The 20,436-nt window shown below is 38.9% G+C and overlaps 1 long non-coding RNA gene across 1 annotated transcript in view; it reads right to left on the bottom strand.

Annotated features, from left to right (window-relative positions):
• LOC141277889 (uncharacterized) overlaps positions 1–18,669 on the bottom strand; it is a 110,638-nt gene extending 91,969 nt beyond the window's left edge. Inside the window, exon 1 of the long non-coding RNA XR_012329761.1 lies at positions 18,520–18,669. This is a non-coding gene — a long non-coding RNA (uncharacterized lncRNA). The remainder of the gene's footprint in view (positions 1–18,519) is intronic.
• Between the last annotated feature and the right edge of the window lie 1,767 nt (positions 18,670–20,436).

The raw sequence follows: 20,436 nt of genomic DNA, 5'->3' as shown, positions 1-20,436 counted from the left end.
ATAGGGTAGAACTGATAGAAATGGCTGCTGAATACGTGGGATGAGACAGAGGGAGATGTCAAATCTAAATGCATCTTTCCAAAGTTGGGCATTTGGGTGAATGGTGATTGCACATAGGAGAGAAAGTGATGTACTGACTTCAACAACATAGTAAGAACTTCAAGCCTTCCTGAGGCTAGTCAATTTTTACCTGGTTCTCCTATCACGAAAGTTAGCCATAGTTGAGACACTTTATCACCTACTAAAAAGAAACTTTCCAAAATGTTAAGGAACACTCAGCATCTCCATTCCAGTGACTAGAAATCACTTATTAGTAATGACCTTTCACTGTATGTTGAGTGACCTTTCGCCTTATAGCCACTGTTATGGTCAAGTTTAGGTATAAAATGCCAGCCAGTCCTATTGCTTACTACCTGAGCTGTCACTCTTCTCACCATGCACGTGATCTGAGTAGCAAAAGAGTATCACTGATTAAAGCTAAACCCAAATGAGTAGGAATAACAATGAGACTCTATCAGCTACTAAGTTAACCAAGAAATTCCACTAGTGCCTTTATGGTCATGCTTTTATTATATATACTGAAAACACTTCATTTGGGGGACTCAAATCTGTTAGGTTTAACCTGCAATTATGGCACTGTATATTAACCCTGGAAATCTTGTTTAGTTACTCAGAATTGTCCAAATACTCCTTAAGAACATTAACCATGGCATTCTACCCAGTGCCTGTAACACTGGCCTCCAGTTTACATTTCTTTGCTGCAGGAATTTAGTTGTAGTTTTTCTGTTTCTTGTATGCAATTCTGTAAACCTCCAAAACTCCTTTGTGGGATTTAAAAAAAGTGTATAAGTAAACGAATATAAATTAACCCTTACTTTTGTCTTTGAGACCAAACCCAGAGCTAGAAACACAGCAAATATCTTTATCTTCATAATAAGATTTTTCTTTTCATTTTGAGTCCTCATGTGAAAACTTTATGCCCAGACAACAAACAGATGCTAAAACATCTGGAACCACTAGTTCTACTGGAAGATTTGATATTTGAAAGCCTCCCTACCTTAACCTACTACTGTAGGTGATTCCATCTCAATGTTGGAATTGTTATGAAGACTAGACTAAGATCACAAAGGAAATGTGGAAGGTGTTTCCAGTCCAGATTTGACTGATATAAATAAATTCCTGTACACTCTGTCAATGTGTCATTTGTTCATGAAGAATACAGTTTTAGGAGAAATTATACTGTTATTATAGAAGACAGAAATTGTATTGCTTTGCCATACTATATAGAACATACCTAGAAATGTCTACATGGAAACACTGACTTGATGCTTTCACATGTGTATATTAGGAATATATTATGCAAATAAACACACACACAGAGGAATATAACACTAACCATCTATTTAGCATAAATTTCTGAAGTTACCTAATTTTTAACAGGAAGACTTGAAAAACAACATATTTCAGAATAACTCCAAAGGAAAGGATTATTTTAGTTGTTTTCTTCTAAAATGTCTAAATGATCCTTTGTTAAATTAGTTCATTCAACAATTACACTCCTATTAGTTGTGCAAAATTAAATGGTAGCCATTTTTATGATAACGAATCTGTATTTACTTAAGTTTTAAAAATTTTTATGACAAAACACCTTATTTAAGCTCTCGCTATAGCCTCAAATAAATAGCCAATTTGAAACGAAGATAGAGATTATCAAGGATAAACATTAGTCACTTCTTTAGAAAATTAGACTACCCATATTTCTTATTACAGTCCATTGTTCCTGCCTAAACATAGGAATCAGGGCCTCTGTATAGTGCAATTCCAAGAAGCATCATTTATACTTCTGGCTAAGTGAATGGCACTCCCAGAAGTTGTGCAGTTCACAGCCTGAACAACCATACAGGGCTGTTCTGAAAGGAATCACTGCTGCTGAAGGAGATCTCTGAACTTTTCTCAAAAATGCCTATTCAAACGTCCGTATCTTTTATTATAATAAAAATTTTAAAATACAAAATCTATTTATTATATACTTTTGGTTAATTGTAGTTTAGGAGTCTGCTAAAGCCATAAAACTAAACTATCATGGATTCTTGGGGTTTGGGGATCAGAGGACAGATGGGCCAGTCAGGTATGCTCCGATTGACTAAGTGTCTCCCTCTTATGGGAAGTAAAATCATCAAAAATATGAAAAAAAAAAAAAACTTCTTTACAGCTATTTAGCATATACTCCTTTGACAATAACACCTGAGGTCATAAAGGAGATACAAAGTAAAGAAATCAATAATTCTGCTCTGGCAATTCTTAGAGTCACCTGACAGGGTTAATATAGTGGTTCTCAAACTGTGCATTTCAAAGAAATTTCCAGATAACACTGATGCTGTCAGTCTGGAGACGATACTTTGAGAAAGACTGCACTAGGATAATATAGAAATCATCTAACCAAAGGGAGAATGCATGTGTACCAAAATGTCTTAAACAACACTCACGTTAATATAGTAACACGGATAGGATAAAAGTTTTATGCAAGATACATTCCCAAACTTGTAATAACGTGAACATTACTGATGGAATAAAGATTGCTTGAAATGCATAAAGATGTTAATTTTTTTTTTTTTTTTTTCCCCTGAGGTACGCGGGCCTCTCACTGTTGTGGCCTCTCCCATTGCGGAGCCCAGGCTCCAGACGCGCAGGCTCAGCGGCCATGGCTCACGGGCCCAGCCGCTCCGCGGCATGTGGGGTCTTCCCGGACCGGAGCACGAACCCGTGTCCCCTGCATCGGCAGGCGGACTCTCAACCACTGCGCCACCAGGGAAGCCCAAAGATATTAATTTTATGGTTGTTGATATGGAGTCCCAAACAAACACTTCCCCAACAGAAATGGCCCTCAATGTAAGGCACACGTCAGAACCAACTGACAAAATGCCCAAATGACACTCAGTGCTCACATACGGTCCTCAAAGTCAGACAAATGTCAGAACCACCTGGCAAAATGCCCAAATAGCACTTCGTGCTCAAAAGGGAAGTTTGCCCGGGAAACACCGGTGACTTACTCGGTCTCGGAGCTCGTCAGGTCGTCCAGATGCATATTTCTGTTCCACTGAGGAATAAGCGTAATTCGGCAGCCAGTGCCCAGCAGGGGAGAAACAGGGAGGATTCCCCCAAACAAATGGTTTTGGCAGCTGCTAGGAATGTCCCCCCAAAACCCCCTCTTGGGGACTACAAGCCAGGAGCAACAGTTCCTCACAGCCAGGCCTGCGAGTTTTCATGGCCGCGGCTCTGCTCTCGTAAAACCCCGGGAGCCAGATGTCGCGAGAGCGCAGCAGCCTCACGTTGGACGCCAAAAGACTGACTGCAGTGGGGTTCTGGCTGCTCGCCGTTCTAAAGCCAATAACGAGGCAAGGCTGGCGTAAAGGAAAGTTTGGTTTATTTCAGAGGCCGGCAACCTGGTATGGGGGGAGGGGACTCCTGTCCAAAGGCCGACCCACCCACTATCCCCGCCCCGACAATCAGTGGGCAAGAGCTTTTACAGGCAGAGGGAGGGGGCTACATGCAGAAACAGCACAGTCAGCTCTGACCGTCATCTTGAAATTGGTCCTGCAGTGGTCTGACCAGTGTCATCTTGATTATTTTAAGTACACTTAGTCTTCAGTGCCAGGGTCGGTTTTTTTCCCATTTCTTTGAGGCCATTTCTCAGAATTGTGGCAGCTTATGTCATGGCTACAGTCTGGTCAACATGTAGTTAACTTCTTCCACCTGGTGGGGATTTCAGTATCTACAAGACAGCTCATAGGATATGGCTCAGAATGTGATCTATAGGCCTTGAGGAGGAACTAAAGGTCCTTGAATCTGCTTAATGACTATACTATTATTGTTTTGTCCTGTTTGCTTTCCTTTGTTTCTGCATTTTCTCACTTCTCTGATTAAACTTATTCTTTGGCTAAAGTTTTTCTACAGGCAAAAGGCAGGCGGAAGACTTCAGGGTTGGGGGGTGGGGTGGAAGGAACAGAGAGTCCTGCTCCGTTTTAATAATTTTCATTCAACTGACAGCTAATTCTGTCCTATCTTTAGACTTTCATCCATGGGCACCAGCCTTGGTTTACTCATCATTCCCTAAAGGAATTTTGAGGTATTCTAGCTCATTGCTTTTGTCCATATCATCATCCTCCCATAACATAGTCTTTCCTTCCTCTTCCCCATCTACAAATACTATCCAGCCTCAATACATATTGAAAAATATATCCATTTATAACAACCCAACCAGAAGTACTCGAAAGATTTCTTCCCACAAATTGCACATGAAACCTGTCACGTAAACTGTTTATCAAATTGTTCACCCCTTTGTGGAACCTAAAAATTGATTATAGTTTAGATGTTTTTAAAATGTATTTTACATTTAAAATGTAATTGCTTTTTTCTTACACTCACTTTGGTCACAAAGTAATTACTGTCATTTCATACATTTGATTGTCCTTTAAGTCATTCTCCCCCTTGAGGTGACTCCCAGGTAAGAGGAATTGGTAATTCCCTGTCCACTTTGGGAGACTCTATGCAGAATGGTTTGAGATAGGAGGCCCCTTTAATCTTCCCATTATTTTCTAAAGCTATCCCTAATTTTACATGTTTATAGAGCTGGGAACAGTATATATATATTATTATAATAAATTTTTAAAAATCACATTTATTATACATCATAGGAGTCAGCTAAAACCATGTAACCAAACTATAATGGGTTCTGCGGGTCTGGGGATAAGAGCACAGATGGAAGAGAAAAGGTATTGTACAAGTGTCTTCTTTTCAGAGAAAAATACGAAATAACAAAAATATGAAAGGTACCTTCATCACAGCTCTATCAAACTGTGGGTTGGCTTCTTCATGGTCCTTCCCCTCAGTGTATAATCTCCTAGACATTCAACTCATGTCAGGGTCTTTAGAAAATTGCAAGTGGCACCTTTTGCTCAAATACCCCAAATGGTGAGATGTTGAAAATCAAAATGCTTAAAATCAAAATGCTTAAGCAGTCTTCTTCATGGATTAACTAGGGAGCCCTAAAGAAGAAAATTCACAGTATTCTATTTGGCTAAAATTTGAGTCCATTCAGAGCACCCTGAATTAAGGGTGAGTTTTCACCACTTCGTTGGGACTTCACATAGTGTAAAGGTAGAGAAATTGCATCACTGCTTTCCTATAATGTCAACAAGTATTTATGTTGAGTAATAGGAAAAGGACTTTGCTCTCAGATTTATAATTAACACAATCACACAGGGCTAAAACCAAGAACACTTCTCTACTCTTGCCCTGACTCTGCCACTCCCTACTTGAATGACTTAAGCTCTCTCTCTTATGTTCTAAAATTAATGAGTTGCCCAGAGCAGTGGCTCCCAAATCTTCCTACCAGGGAAGCCCAACTTTTGGAAATTAGATTTGAGGGGATCACTGGTTCATATGATTTCTAGAGCCCCTTCAAAAATCTAAAAAATTTTTTGTGTTTCCACCCCCTCCATTTCCCAGCCATAATGAAAAATCCATTGTATGCACGAAGATGGTTATAGCACCTTTATTCATAATTGCCAAAACCTGGAAGTAACCAAGCTGTTCTTCAGTAAGTGAGGGGACAAACTGTGGTACATCCAGGCAATGGAATATTATCCAGCATCAAAAATAAATGTTATCAAGCCATCAAAAGACATGGGGGAAACTTAAATGCATATTACTAAGTGAAAAAAGCTAATCTCAAGGGGCTACATATTGTATAATTCCAAGAATATGACATGCTGGAAAAGGCAAAACTATGGTGACAGTAAAAAGACCAGTGGTTGCCAGAGGTTGGAGGGAGGAAGGGACAAATAGGTGGAGCACAGAGGACTTTTAGGGCAGTGAAACTAGTGCGTATGATACCATATCTTGTGTACATGTCATTATACATTTGTCCAAACCCAAAGAATGTACGACACCAAGAGTGAACCCTAATGTAAACTATGGACCTTGGGTTATAATGAGGTGTCAGTGCTGGTTCATCATTTGTAAAAAATATACCATTCTTGTGGGGGATGCAGATTATAGGAGTGGCTGTGCATATCTAGGGGATGAGGGATGAGGAGAAATCTCTTCACTTCCTGCTCAATTTTGTTGTAGACCTAAAACTGCTCTGAAAAAATATGGTCTATTAAAAATGCACTGTATGATACAACAGGAGTCAATTAATAGCCATTAATATTTCATTTTTTTTTAGGAAAAGATAAAAATGATATTGTAGGCAAAACCTTGGGTTTTATTTTTTCCATCATCAGTGTCAAAGTTAGGTTCTTCCCTTAATTTAGAGATAATAAATGTAGGGTTAAGGCAGTTGACTATGCCATTCTCTTCAATATAATGAAATCATTCCTTAATATTCAAAAATAATCAGCACACAATTTAAGGAAAGCTTTCAGTAGCTCAGGCAATATGAATGTGAGACAGAGGAAGAATAGAACTTCTTTTTCTTGAGTCAGTTTGTTTGTCACTGTAAAATTTAGGTGAAGGATGCTCACTGAGTACTCTACCATTCTCAATAGAAATCACATATATTACTCTTAATCAGTATGTAGAGAGAAAACACATCTCCCAAACTATGATATTTAAATTGTTCTTTTCTTAAAATGATGCTTTTTCAGTCACCTTGGAAATATGTGCAAATGCAAATCTAAATCCCACATGCAGTAATGATTTGGTTGAAACAAATACTATTCCCTCAAGCTATGTTGGTTTGGGGGGAAAAACTACTCTTCTAATAGGAAGATTGCAATGGCTCTGCTCCTAAGGGAAAAAGAGAGAAAAAAAAGCCATACAGATAAGATGCTCTTATTTATAACACGTAACAAGATACGTTGCAAGACACAAACATCTTTCTGATGACTTATCCTGCTGATCAGAGTACAAGAGAGTTTATTTTCATAATTACAACAGATGGAAAACAATAAAATTCTACTTTAGGCTAATGCACTCTCACCCTTATTATCTTTTTTTTTGTATGTGTGTCTCCCCTGAAGCTATTTTATAACAATATAAAAATTGCAGAAATATGGCACCGCAGAAGCCTGACCAGATTTCCTAATTATCTGTCATGACTCAAGACTGCAGCGAGAAATTAGCTCTCCTGGGAAAGAAAAAAATTGATGGAACTTAAAATAATAGAAAGAAACTTATGATGTCTCTCCTCAATAAGTTGAGAAAGAAATCTAACCATTTTTAGTAGGATTGCCTAACTAACTTTCTCATTTCATATATATATATATATATTTCAATATATAATTTCTGCTACAAAAAGGTGCATTAGTCATATTTCTTAAAATATGACATTGTCATGGGAAGATTCACTCTTGTTTCATTAATTAAATTATATTCACCACCCAATTCCAATCCATTCTTGTTTTCTTAATTAATGTACATAACAAATACAATAAATTAATATAAAAATGGATAAGATATATGCACTTGGAGGATATATCTCTATATTTATCTGTAACAGCATCTGTATCTATATCTATATATTTATCTATAACTGTATCTACATTTATATTTATCAGCATACTCACTTCCTTTACCTCCATATTTCCCAGCCTCCCTTATACTTAGATGTACCCATTGAGTGAATTCTGGCCAATAGAATGCAGGCAGAAGTAATATGCACCTGTCCCCAAACAGCTTCCATGTGTTAATTTTTTCTCTTTTTTGTCATCCTCTGGATGAATAGCAACACTCATGATGGCTAAAAAAGCCGCACTTTGAAGGTGACAAAACCTTCATCAGACTGGGTCCTTCAATGACTATGTGGATCTTAAAACTCATCACCCAATACATACCAATGATTTTACCCTTACAGGAGTAAGGAAAAGACTTCTGGTTTATTAAGCCACTGCAATTTTAAAGTTTATCTGTATTCCATTGAGGTCATCATTTATTTCACTATAAGGAACCATCTTTTGAGATTCACACGGTCTTTAGGTTGTCAAATCTTTCCTTCAATACTTGTCTTTTGTAATTCAAAGTGTCTAGAAAGCCAATCTATAGGGAAGATGACAATACGCCAACTGATTTCTCCTCTTACCCTGGCTCACTGTGACAGGGTTGGATGCTAGACTTCTTGGGCAGCTAGATATCATGTTTATCACTCAACCATCAACTCCATGGTCAGAGCATGGCACCTGCTTTAGTAGCTTAAGGCAAACTACCTTAACCAAACTAAATTGCGTCAATGTGGTGAGATCATGTGTTTTGAGTACACGGACAGTCATTAGGTAAAAACATTTGACAAGTACCTGTTTCAGCAGATTAAACGGCACCTTCTTGTTGGCAAAAAAACCCAAAAACCATCTCTAATAAAAACTATGCCCTCTATCACACTAAATCACAAAGGTTTCTGTCAGAGTACATCTACCCTACCCTAAATCCACAAATTGTGCCTGAGGACTCCTAGATCCATAGATGGTTTAGGAATGCGCAGAAATATTGGGCATGGTGGTATGAGGGTTCTCCATGACCTGGGCTGATAGGGTATTTATTTTTTAATTTTTTAATAAACTTTATTTATTTATTTATTTATTTGACTTTATTTATTTTTTGGTCACGCCATGCAGCTTGCGAGATCCTAGTTCCCCCGACCAGGGATTAAGCCTGGGCTCCCAGCAGCAAAAGCCCAGAATCCTAACCACTGGCCACCAGGGAATTCCCTAATAGACTTTATTTTTTAGAGCAGTTTTAGGTTTATACAAAAATTGAGCAGAAAGCATAGTGAGTTTCCATGAACCCCTTTCCCCCATATCTCCAGTTTTCCCTATTATTAACATCTTGCGTTCCTGTGGTACATTTGTTACAATTGGTGAACCAATACTGATACATTATTATTAACTAAAGAGCATAGTTTACATTTGGGTTCACTGTGTTGTACCTTTCTGTGGGCTTTGCCAAATGTCATGGATAGCGTATCCACCATTACCGTATCTAACAGAATAGTTTCATTGCCCTAAAAATGCCCTGTGCTTCACTCATTCATCCCTAACCCCGAACTCCTAGCAAACACTGACATATTTACCTCCTGTATACTTCTGTCTTTTCCAAAATCTCATATAGTGAGAATCATAGGGTACATAGCCTTTCAGACTTCCTTCCTAATTTCATTTAGCAACATGCAATTAAGTTTCCTCCATGTCTTTTTGTGGCTTGATAGACCATTTCTTTTTTTTTTGTAACATCTTTTTTTTTTTTTTTTCGGTACGCGGGCCTCTCACTGCTGTGGCCTCTCCCGTTTCGGATCACAGGCTCCGGACGCGCAGGCTCAGCGGCCACGGCTCACGGGCCCAGCTGCTCCGCGGCACGTGGGATCTTCCCGGACCAGGGCACGAACCTGTGTCCCCTGCATCGGCAGGCAGACTCTCAACCACTGCGCCACCAGGGAAGCCCTGTAACATCTTTATTGGAGCATAATTGCTTTACAATGGTGTGTTAGTGTCTGCTTTATAGCAAAGTGAATCAGCTATACATATACATATATCCCTATATCTTATCACTGGATGATTTTCCCTTGTAGGCATGTACTATTATTTGTTTATCCATTCACCTATTGAAGGATATCTAGATGGTTTCCAAGTTTTGGCAATTATGAAAAAAGCTGCTATAAGTATTGTGTATATTTTTCTATGGACATGTTTTCAACTCATTTGGGTAAATACTGAGGAGCACAGTTGCTGGATAGTGTGGTAAAATTATCTTAGTTTTGTAAGAAACTCTCATACAGTTTTCCATTAGTGGCTGTACCATTTGGCTTTCCTACCAGCAGCGAATGACACGGCTTCTGTTGCCCCACATTCTCACCAGCACTTGATGTTGTCAGTGCTGTGGTATCTCATTGCTTTAATTTGTAATCACTAATAACAAATGATGTTGAGCATCTTTTCATATGCTTATTTAGCATCTGTTCATCTTTATGAGTTCAGAGATTTGCCCATCTTTTATTTTAAATTTTTTAAAGATTCTTTTTTTGATGTGCACTATTTTTAAAGTCTTTATTAAATTTGTTACACTATTGCTTCTGTTTTATGTTTTGGTTTTTGGCTGCGAGGCATGTGGGATCTTAGCTCCCTGACCAGGGATTGAACCTGAACCCCCTGTAATGGAAGGCGAAGTCTCAACCACTGAACCGTCAGGGAAGTTCCTGCCCATCTTTTAATTAGGTGGTTTTCTTATTGTTGAGTTTTAAGAGCTTTGTATATTTTGAAATAAAATTCACTTATCAGATATAAGTTTTTCAAATATCTTCTCCCAGTCTGTGGCTTGTTTTTATTCTTTTCACAGTGTCTTTCACAGACCAGATGTTTTTTATCTTAATGAAGTCCAAACTATCAATTTTTTTTTCATGGAGTATGGTTTTGGTATTGTAAGGAAAAAGTCATTGCCAAATCCAAGATCATGTACATACTCTCTTTTGGTATTTATTTTTAATCTTAAAAAAAATTATACTTTTCATACCATTGGGGGGAAATAGAGCCATGAGTTTATGAGTTACTTACCAGACTTCATGTAATTTTGATTGGTTCATCGCAGTTCTAACATATACAGTATTTCCCTACTCTGAGAAATCATGATATATTTGTGGAGAAAGGATGCATGTTTTCTCTTGCTAGCCTAAATTTGTAATCTTTTTCTGAGTCCTTAAGTTCCCAAGAGGACATTTGTACTCTTAGGAAGAAAGGGATGAGTGTGCCTTGGAACCATGACATTGGTCACTATATTCCTATGAAGCCATGGCCATTATATACCTCATTTATTGAAAGCTTCCTTTTATAGGAGGGAAACATATTCTACCTGAATCAATTATTGACACCAGCTATGAATAAACTGCTGACACTTTCCCCAAGGAATAACTCAAAGACTATCAGCTAAAGCTGAAGAAAAGCAGGGTATACTTCTTCTCCAATATGACTCAAGAGAGGAAACAGATCAAGTTAAAGAGAGTGCTAACCCCTCTAGTGACAAAGTGGATTTTTAAAGAGCAGGTATTAGCAATTGGAAATTTTCAATTCCTGACAATTTTATGTTTATCTTTGAAAGTTGTGACTATATAATATGGCATAATAAGCTTAATTTTTTTGATTGTAGCATTCTGAAAGAATACTTATTTGTCTTAAAGATGCTGTCCTTGCTCAAGACACTCTCAGAACTATTCCTTGGAATTATGCTTTTCAAGGCATTTATAAGAAGTAGAAGAAAAACAATTCAACTTGCTTTTTAATCATGTGTCAAAATAATGATTATTGGAAAACAAAGTAATTAATAAGTTGCTATTAAAAAATAAAACCAACATTTAACTCGACCTTTTCAGATTCAAAAAAGAATCAAAGAATCTATAAATTTACAACAGCAAGAGCGAACTGTAACGTAAACTATGGACTCTGGGTGATGATGATGTGTCCATGTGGGTTCATCAGTTGTAACAAATGTACCTTCTGGTGGTGACGTTGTAATGGGGGACACTACACACGTATGGGGGCAAGAGGCACCCATTTGGAAAATTTCTGACCTTCCACTCAATTTGGCTGTGAAATTCAAACTGTTGTAAAAAATAAGGTCAATAATTTTTTTTTAAAAAAGGACCCATGTACAACAATATGACATGATCAGTGTTTAAAGAAATTAAGTTATTGCAAATATACATAAGAAAGTACCATTAATAGGTTTATTGAGTCTTACTCCTCACCAAATGAAATGATACATGAATTTTTCCTCTTGGTTCATCATACCTAGTACCTCATTCACTTAAATTTTCCTTTTTCACTAAAACTGACAAAACACTTTCACCTCACCAGTAACTGCTGTATAGGATAACATTTCTGGGCCTTATCCCTCCCTTAAATAATTACAAACAATCCAACATTCTGTGCAGTTACTTACTTTCATTACAACACTAAGCTATTCTCTCCTGATGGAGTCATTGCTATCAGAACTCATTTCCCTGAGGTTTATTTCTTGTTTTTACTTTTTCAGCAGAGTCTTAGTCTCCCTTTCTGATTTAGATTATAAACTCAGTGGAAGGGACTGTGTCTTACCCTATATCAACTAGGTGTTCAATAAACATTATTAATTATTATTATTAAAATTCATAATGATGTCAGGCTTGGCCTAATCAATTTTAATTCAGCTTAATCTAGTTCAATTAAGTTTAATTTAGGAGGTGCTGCCCTGATATTTTTTTTTAACCTAGATTTGCAGTTTAGCTCTGCAATAAGTTCCTCATTAATTTTTTTTTTTGGCCTCATACATTTCTTCTATAGGCAAGAAGTTTTCTTTATGCTATTGCTAATATGCATTTTATCTGACAAACACTTTTAAAATATTCTGATTTCCTTGCTCATTCAGAAATATTACCCACAGCTTTTCATGTTAAAGCTGATTTTTCTCCCAGTGAATTGAAAGAAAATAACTAAAACAAACTCACCTCTGGGAGTCACAGTGAATGTTAGGAAAGTGGGAAGAAGAGCAGGGTACGACCTAATTGTTTCTGTGCTTTTGAGAAAGCTCTCCTGTAGCATATGGTAGAAGATGGATTGAGCTGAGCAAGGGTGGAGACAAGATGCATTAGGAGACCACTGAATTTCTCCAAGTTAGTGATGATAAGGGATTTTGCTAAGCTCTGACAGTAAAGACATAGAGATTTGGGTGTAGACATTGAGAGGCGTAAGAAAAAGAGCAATTGATGATGGGCAGGAAGTGGACCTGAAGTTGAGAGAGGGGTCAAGGATGACCAAATGGCACATGGTTGTAGTAGGTGATACAAGAGGGGCAGCAAGTCTGGTGGGTGTGAGGGTGTGAGCAGTGAGTATGATCAATGCAAGCAATGAAGGTTTGCAAGAGTTGGGAGCCACCTCTCCTTAGGAAATGACAGTAGCTCTGAAAAGGCGGAGGGTGAGTAGAAATCAAAATGAAGAGGGTAGAGGTTGGGAATATAGAAAATGCCAATACTTGTGGAGACAAAGAAATACAAATCAAAGAAGTATACTGAGTGGGAGCAAACAGAAAAATAGGACAATGAGGAAAACATCAGGTTAGATAAACCATCTGTTATTTCATCATCAGAGGCTCTTGAAAAGGAGAACAGCACATGATTTTGACCCTCTGGGATGTGCTCTCTCTGAAGAGCCAGCCTAACTTACATGGCACTGTAAACAGAGATGACATGCAGCTGAGGGGGGTTATTTGGCTGCTAGGCACTGATACATGTCTATAGAAGTTTGAGGGTAGTATCTTTTCGGATAACTTAGCCTGTACAGTGTTCAACGTTTAGAATATCACCTAAAGTAGCTTTCTCTGCTTCCTCATATCTGTCTGTGCTACACTGAGTATTTCATTGTTCACTCCTTCATCCGTTTCAGCCGTTGTCTTCTTCCTCTTTAGGCAAATATACAGTGATGGCTCAACTGATGAAGTGTTGAAATAAACATCTGCTCAAACACATCCTGTTGAAATACAGACTAAAGCCTCAAGCATTTTTAGCTGACAAGTTCTCTGTACATATGCAGCACTTTACACTTACCAAGAAGAATTCTATGTGCTAAAAGCAGGCAAAAATGTGATCTTTTACACTATAATGTATAAAGATTTTCCTTTGGGTCCTATAATTTCCATGATATTATAACTATGTTTAGCTATGATGTTATCATCTAAATTATAAGGCTTTTGATCTTAACGTGATGGTCAAGATGAAGTTATTTTGATTTATTTTGAATATAGGAAAAAACAAAAATCTATGATTTCCAGACGTGCTAAATCTTCAGTTGGAGATGGAGTGGATGAGAAAACTCATAAAAGAAAATTTCAAACTAAGGATCCCACCAGGCTCATCTACAACAGATATGATGAGAGGTTGCACGCAATAGTGAATAGAGAACTAGATTGGTATTAAGAGTCACCGTGCTTTTCTCCTGACTCATGTGTAAAAAGTTGAATTAATGCTCTTGACTCCACTATCAATATCTCTACAATGTGGGTGCTTGTTATAAGAGCTCTAAAAGGAAGTCACCTAGAGACACATGGGCCATAAGAGGTAGGCGACAAATCCTAGCTGCCCATCTCAAATTATAATCTTAACATGCTATGATTTTAAAGCCGTTAGTCACATGAAAATGTGTTTTGGTCAACTCTACTAAAATGCATTTAAATAGCAACTTCATAGTAAATTGAACAGTTAACTCTTTACCCTCATTCCTTACCTAGTGTCTTTCATGGTAATAACTCTTCGAATGTAATGTTTTAGCTATGAGGGAAATTATCATATTATCTAAAGCCAGGTCAAGCTTTTCTTTCCCCCCATAACGTTGTGAGAAATAACAGTGTAGATGGTCTAATCAATAGTTTCCATACTGCAACCCACAAACACTTCAGGTCCATTATTAAATACTATAAAATATAAAGCAAACAACTACAAAATCATGCCCATACATTCATTTACACTTATGTTATGAGGACATATAATGTGCGAACTTTTGAGTAAGACAAAAGCTAGGCATAGAGTTTAAAAATGGCCTTCAAACAATGGCTGGCACAGGCTTTGTGTATGGCATAAACACCTGCTGTATTGAATTGGTTGAGATCAATTGAAATCACAGAACCAAGTCCTAGTACAACAGGCAGTAGAAAGTTTGGGTTGATGAGCCCATTATACCTTTAAAGTTCAAAGGGAGATGGTGGGTGAATGCGTTAAGGTTGATTGGTGGAGCAAAGCTGCAAGTCAGTCAACAAAGAAAAAAAGAAAACTTAATAACAACTGAAAAGTTAAATCAAAGGTAATGCCTTGACCTCAGCTTACAAAAGCCGGGAAACTCAGCAATGATGTTTTTCACTTCATCCATAACACACGCTGTTCTTCTCTGGTCCCGAAAATAGCATGTGACCTATGAAGCATCCTATTAGCTGTTTCAGGAAAGCACATTTTCTTCTGAAAAGAAGTCGGTTTAAGAATCAAAGAAACAAGTACAAACACAAAGCCAACACACTGGGGTCCACGTTGGGCACCCATTCAAAATGTCATGTCATTTGAACATGTCTCCCATTTTTAATGGTGCTTCACCTGGGTCTAATCACATTCAAACCCTGCTGGGTTGCATGCCATTAGATGCTTTAAAAATGTATAGCCAAGACACAACTAAAATAAAAAGCTCACACAAGCCAGCAGCTGAAGCACAGAAAGAAAAGTCCTCTGGGATTTTATTTCATCTGGTGCAACCGACTTACAAGGTCATCTCTGACTTGTTACCCACCTGTGCTCCATTCCCCCATTGTTAAAATAAGAGTGATCATTAGAAATGATTGATGACCTTGGGCTGTCATACTTATTTTCTTTAAATTACATTTAGGAGCCTGTTTTAGGAAACCATACCAACAGCCCTTACCATCTTGTTTCCTTTCCCATTACGACATGAATGTCATTGGGAAGACATTCCCAAACATACATTTCTACCAAAACACGAGCTGTGCTACTTCTATATTTTCCAGGAAGTCCATTGTTTGGAGAAGTTTCACATGAAAGGATGACATAAAACTTTCTTCCCAAATATTTCAAATGGTGAATTTTCTTGTTCTGATCATTTTAGCTTTTCAGAAGGTCATATTAAATTGTATGTGCACATCAAACGATATTGTGTATCTTTAGGGAGGTACACAGGAATAACTGGTCCTTTGATTATTTTCCCCTGAAGTTTGAACATTTGCTCATGAAGTTTTTGCTGTGTTTTTTACTTTTTTATTGTTGACATTCAAATGGAATTGAACCAAGAGTTTTCTGGTCAGAAGAAGAAAAAAGATCAAACTGATAGAAGCCAAAGGAGCTTGTGAGAGTGTGTGACAATCTCTCAATGTGGCTGCTTCCCCGTCCCAGCTGTCAGAGTGATGCAATCAGAAACAAAGTGCATTTTATGATAAATGCCTTGGGGTAAATGTAGCTCACAAAAGAGATTACACTTTTCCTCTCTTTGCTTCTTCAAAAAATATCTGTCTTGAATTGCCTTAATATTAGCTGGTTCTCAGAAAAGAAAACATATACACACCTATGCTCATCAAGTTTGGCTGATGTAGCTAAGAGGTGACTGCATTATGTTTTATTTTCCTAATCCCAGAACAACTACGTATTAACATGTTTTGCCCTGGATGTGACCAGAAATACGAAAGAACATATTGGAGGTGCAGGCAGCTCTTCCCAAAGTAAATTAAAATGACATAGGTTTAAAAAACACTCTTGGAGGAGGCTGCATTTCACCTGCAGAACTCGATCTCTGCCACTGACAAAATCATCAGACATCAAGAACAAAACCCTGGCCCAGGAGTGAGCTGGAGGCTGGAGTCCAGAGGTGTTGGGCTGAGTAGGTGGGGAGGCTAAGGGTACACCGCGGATCTGTGGGCACCAGATGGGCAGCTTGGGCACTTGTGGGAGCCGATAAGAGACTGCGTGGGAGTGACAGCATTTCAGCAGATCAAAGGGGCCTCTGTGGCCATAGTAGGCTGCTGAAGGGGTGGACACTGAGACGAGCAGTGTTGGGGTCACAACAAACACAGTGAATGGACATCATTCTCCGCCCTCGGTCCAAAGTGGGAAGCCCATCAGGTGGCAACAAACACCCCCCAATCAGACCAACAACCATTGAACAACATCTTTTCAACATCCTAAGCAGCACCTTAAAACTATAGAGTGACGTGATGTGTAATGGCAGGGCCACCTGACAGTCTTCTCCCAGCCAAAGTCTCCCTTCCCCAGGTTAATTCCAGGTTCAGGTGAGAGCCCAACAGGACTGGGCTGTTAGTTATAAAGCTATGTGAATAAAGTATTGATGACTAGATATGAAGGTAAGGTGATATCTGCTTGAAGACCCAACTCAAAGAGAGCAAGGGGTGATCAGACTGTACTTTACAAACTAACATTTAGTACCATGCTTAAATATTTTTTTTCCCAAATACCAGGGACTAGGGTCAGTGGTGAAGCATAAGTCCTGGCACCAAATGATCTCTAACCTTTACACAATCCTACCTTCTCACACAGAGGTGTCCTGCCCCAAGGGCTGCTGAGCTGTTCATCCCCTTCCCATCCACCTCTGCTGTCCCTTTCTGACCCTAGAATAAGTCTTCTTATTTAACTACCTCTACTGTGGCATTAGCAGTGTGAGATCGAAAGACTGAAGCACTCTCCTTACATGAGCGGTTCTCACCTGGAGCAGGCGTCACAATCCCCTGGAGGGTGTGTGAAAACTCAGTGCTGGGCTCCATCCACACCGTGTCTGAGTCTGTATGTCTGGGTGGGGCCAGGGCATGTGCATTTCTAACAAGTCCCAGGTAATGCTAATGCCTCTGCCTTACACGATCAGCACTCAGACTATAGTTGTCTCCTGCACTCCTCTCTCTATTAGGCAAAAATAAAATTCCAGAGCTGAGAAGATTGTAGAAAATATCTAGTTCAAATATCTCCTTTTAGAGGAAACTGAGTCCCAGACAGGTTAAAGGGTATGACCAACGCCACAACCCAGGGTGCCTGACTTCCAGTTCAGAGATGCTTTCGTGGTATTATCCTACCCCACAGCTTTTAATGTTTTCAATGAGCTTTAAAAGGGCTGCAAAGTTCTCCTTAATTTATATTGGTTGCATAGAACATTATGAGAGGCTTTAGAAAGGGAGTATGACTCCTCCATGCTAAGCACCAAATTAAGGATCAAACTCTTCTATTTATAATGATCATCTTTAGATGAATTTTTGAAAGGAAGTTCTTCACTTTTATATGAATTGGACTATTCTTGAGTATTTAGTAGAGACCAAAACCTTTGAATTTGCTGGGTCTGCTGGAATAAGGTTTACAATTTTGGTTTTTTGGTCAGCAGCCTGTATGTTCAATTTCAATATGAAAAAAAGCTAATACCTTTCTGAATAAAACTCTGAGACAACACATTTCTCTCTGCCAATGGTGAATTTCCAGTATGTTTTTGTGACATCTCTGAGTCATTCTGTGTGTGTTTGTGTGGTAGAGGTCGCCGAGGGGCCAGACGGATGCGGCAACACTGTCTCTTTTGTGGCTTCATTTTCGTTTTACAGTTGACTACTCTTGACAGACATTATTTCAAAACTATTTCAATTTTTCCAAGATGGAACTAGTTCTTTGGTTGTATTTGCAAACAAAATTTGAGCAAGACTCATGGGATAGTGGACAATGGATCACTTACAAAAATACAAACTCAAATTGCAGGGACAAACGTCTAGTGACCATCACCTACCTGAAACCAAGGTACAGGTAGGGACAGTCTCCCACGTCCTATTCCAGATGACTGAGAAGGACTTCCATGGAACTGTTCTTGGGAAGATATGAGTTTTCAAGGAAAACGTTTGAAATCATGAATTTTTGCTTGGTTTTACTGTATTGCTTTTTGTTATTCTTACTGCCAAATCCTCCAAAGATGGATCTGTCCCCATGGTAACAGAGAAATAGGACACAAACATCTTACCACTCTAAATGAATACCTGGGACAGGAGATGTGAGAAAGGCAGGCAACAGGAATTCTTCAGAAAACACACTTCTCCTGGAAAGCGGCAGGTGTTTCTTCCAGGATCTTAAGTACTTCCTTAGAGTTGCCAATTATTTTCAGTCCATCCAAACTACCGGCATCCTCAGTTACCTGGCAGCTGTGAATAGTATTCCTGGGAGGTTACCTACAGTTACAGGGATGCAGATGCTAATTCCTGAAGCTTCAATACCTCTCTTACAAGAAAATGTTTAAAAGAAGCAGCATGAGGACTTCACATGGTTTGTGATGTTACGGATTTTTAAATTCGGGCTTCTAAGAGACAAAGGGCTACAAATACTCTTCTTTACAGTGGAATCTCAGTGTGCAATTCAGTGTGAATGACCTTGACCACCAAAGACAAAAATCTATAGTCAGTTAGATTTCACATCTCTGAAATTGTCGGTGGGAACACAGCTTTGGAATAATGGAAAGCTGTGTTCCATTGATATATCATCTGGTTACAGACACCTTAGCTTATGAAAATAATATTTAAATAATCTGGGACAAATGTCCATTTTCTTTTTGAAAGATTATAAAAAGAATCGGTTCTTAGTTCTCTTTTAAAAACTAACAAAAGGAATATATCAGATGCACATTGACCCTTGTGCCAGGAAGCATATCATTTAGTAGGAGAAACAGCCATGTAACTAACTACTAATTTAAAGTAGAGGTAATAATTAAATAAATATCCCAGTATAAATAAAGTCAAAATGCTGTGGAAGAACAAAGGTAGGAGTGAGTAAATTTACCCAGGTACCACTGGAGGAAGGTGTCAGTAGAAGGTAGCATTTAAGCTGAATCTTTAAGGATGAAACCAACTTTGGTAGGTAAGGAGAGTTCTGGCAAAGTTTCCAAGAGCTAGGAACATGCACAGGTTTGTCTGGGAAAATGGTGAACGTAACTAGAGTGGAGAACTAGGCAGGGTGAAGAAGTGAGACTAAATGTATTGGAAAGTCCAGGTGGTACAAGACTTTGAACGCCACGTTAAAGAATCTGAAATTTATTCTTCAGGCAATTTCAACCCATTGAAGGCTTTGAGCAGAGGTGCACCTACCCTTCAGGTGATTGCGTTGGTGCTAACAAGCTGCCTGAACCCATCTCTTGCTACTTGCTCTCATTCCACTCTCCTTCCATGAGCTTCCCTGCTGTTCCACGAACCCACCAAGGCTGCTCTTACCTCTGGGCCTTTGAACTTGCTGTTCCTTCCTCCAGGAAATGTCTTTTCCCAGGTATTCACATGGCCCGCTCCTAACCCCGTCCTATCCTTCATTTCTCTGTGCAAATGCCGTTTTGGTGATCAGGCCTCCCTTCCTGACTCTAACAGTGTGCCCCCCCGCCACCCCTCTGAATTCCCACCTTTCCTTTTTGCTACATTTTTTTTTTTTTTTTCTATCGGGCATGTCACCGTCTAGCATACATTATATAACACCTCCCTACTCTACTCAACATGAGGACAGGATTTTTGTTTTGCTTCCTGCTTTGTTTACCGCCTATCACATGGCTTGGAGCACACTTGAGGCTCAACAAATTCTTGTTAAGTGAATGCAAACAAGATAGAGAAGGAGCATGGCTTAGTCAGCTCTGGCTGCCATAACAAATACTAAAGACTGAGCAGTTGAAAAAACAGAAATGTATTTCCTCATAGTTCTGGAGGCTGGAATCTGAGCTGTGCGTGCCAGCATCCACAGGCTCTGGTGAGAGCTCTCTGCCTGGCTTGCAGATGGCTGTCCTCTTGCAGCGTCCTCAGGGGACACAGAGACGGGGGAGAGAGAAGCTCTCTCACATCTCCTCCTAAAAGGACTCTAATCCCACTCGCATGACCTCATGTGAAGTTACTTCCCAAGGCCTCTCCTCCAAATACCATCACCTGGGG

This window comes from Tursiops truncatus, chromosome 2 (genome assembly GCF_011762595.2).
Source record: "Tursiops truncatus isolate mTurTru1 chromosome 2, mTurTru1.mat.Y, whole genome shotgun sequence".
NCBI classification, from domain to species: domain Eukaryota; kingdom Metazoa; phylum Chordata; class Mammalia; order Artiodactyla; family Delphinidae; genus Tursiops; species Tursiops truncatus.
Note: the sequence above shows the minus strand (reverse complement) of the source record. Positions and strands in the feature narration are given on the sequence as shown.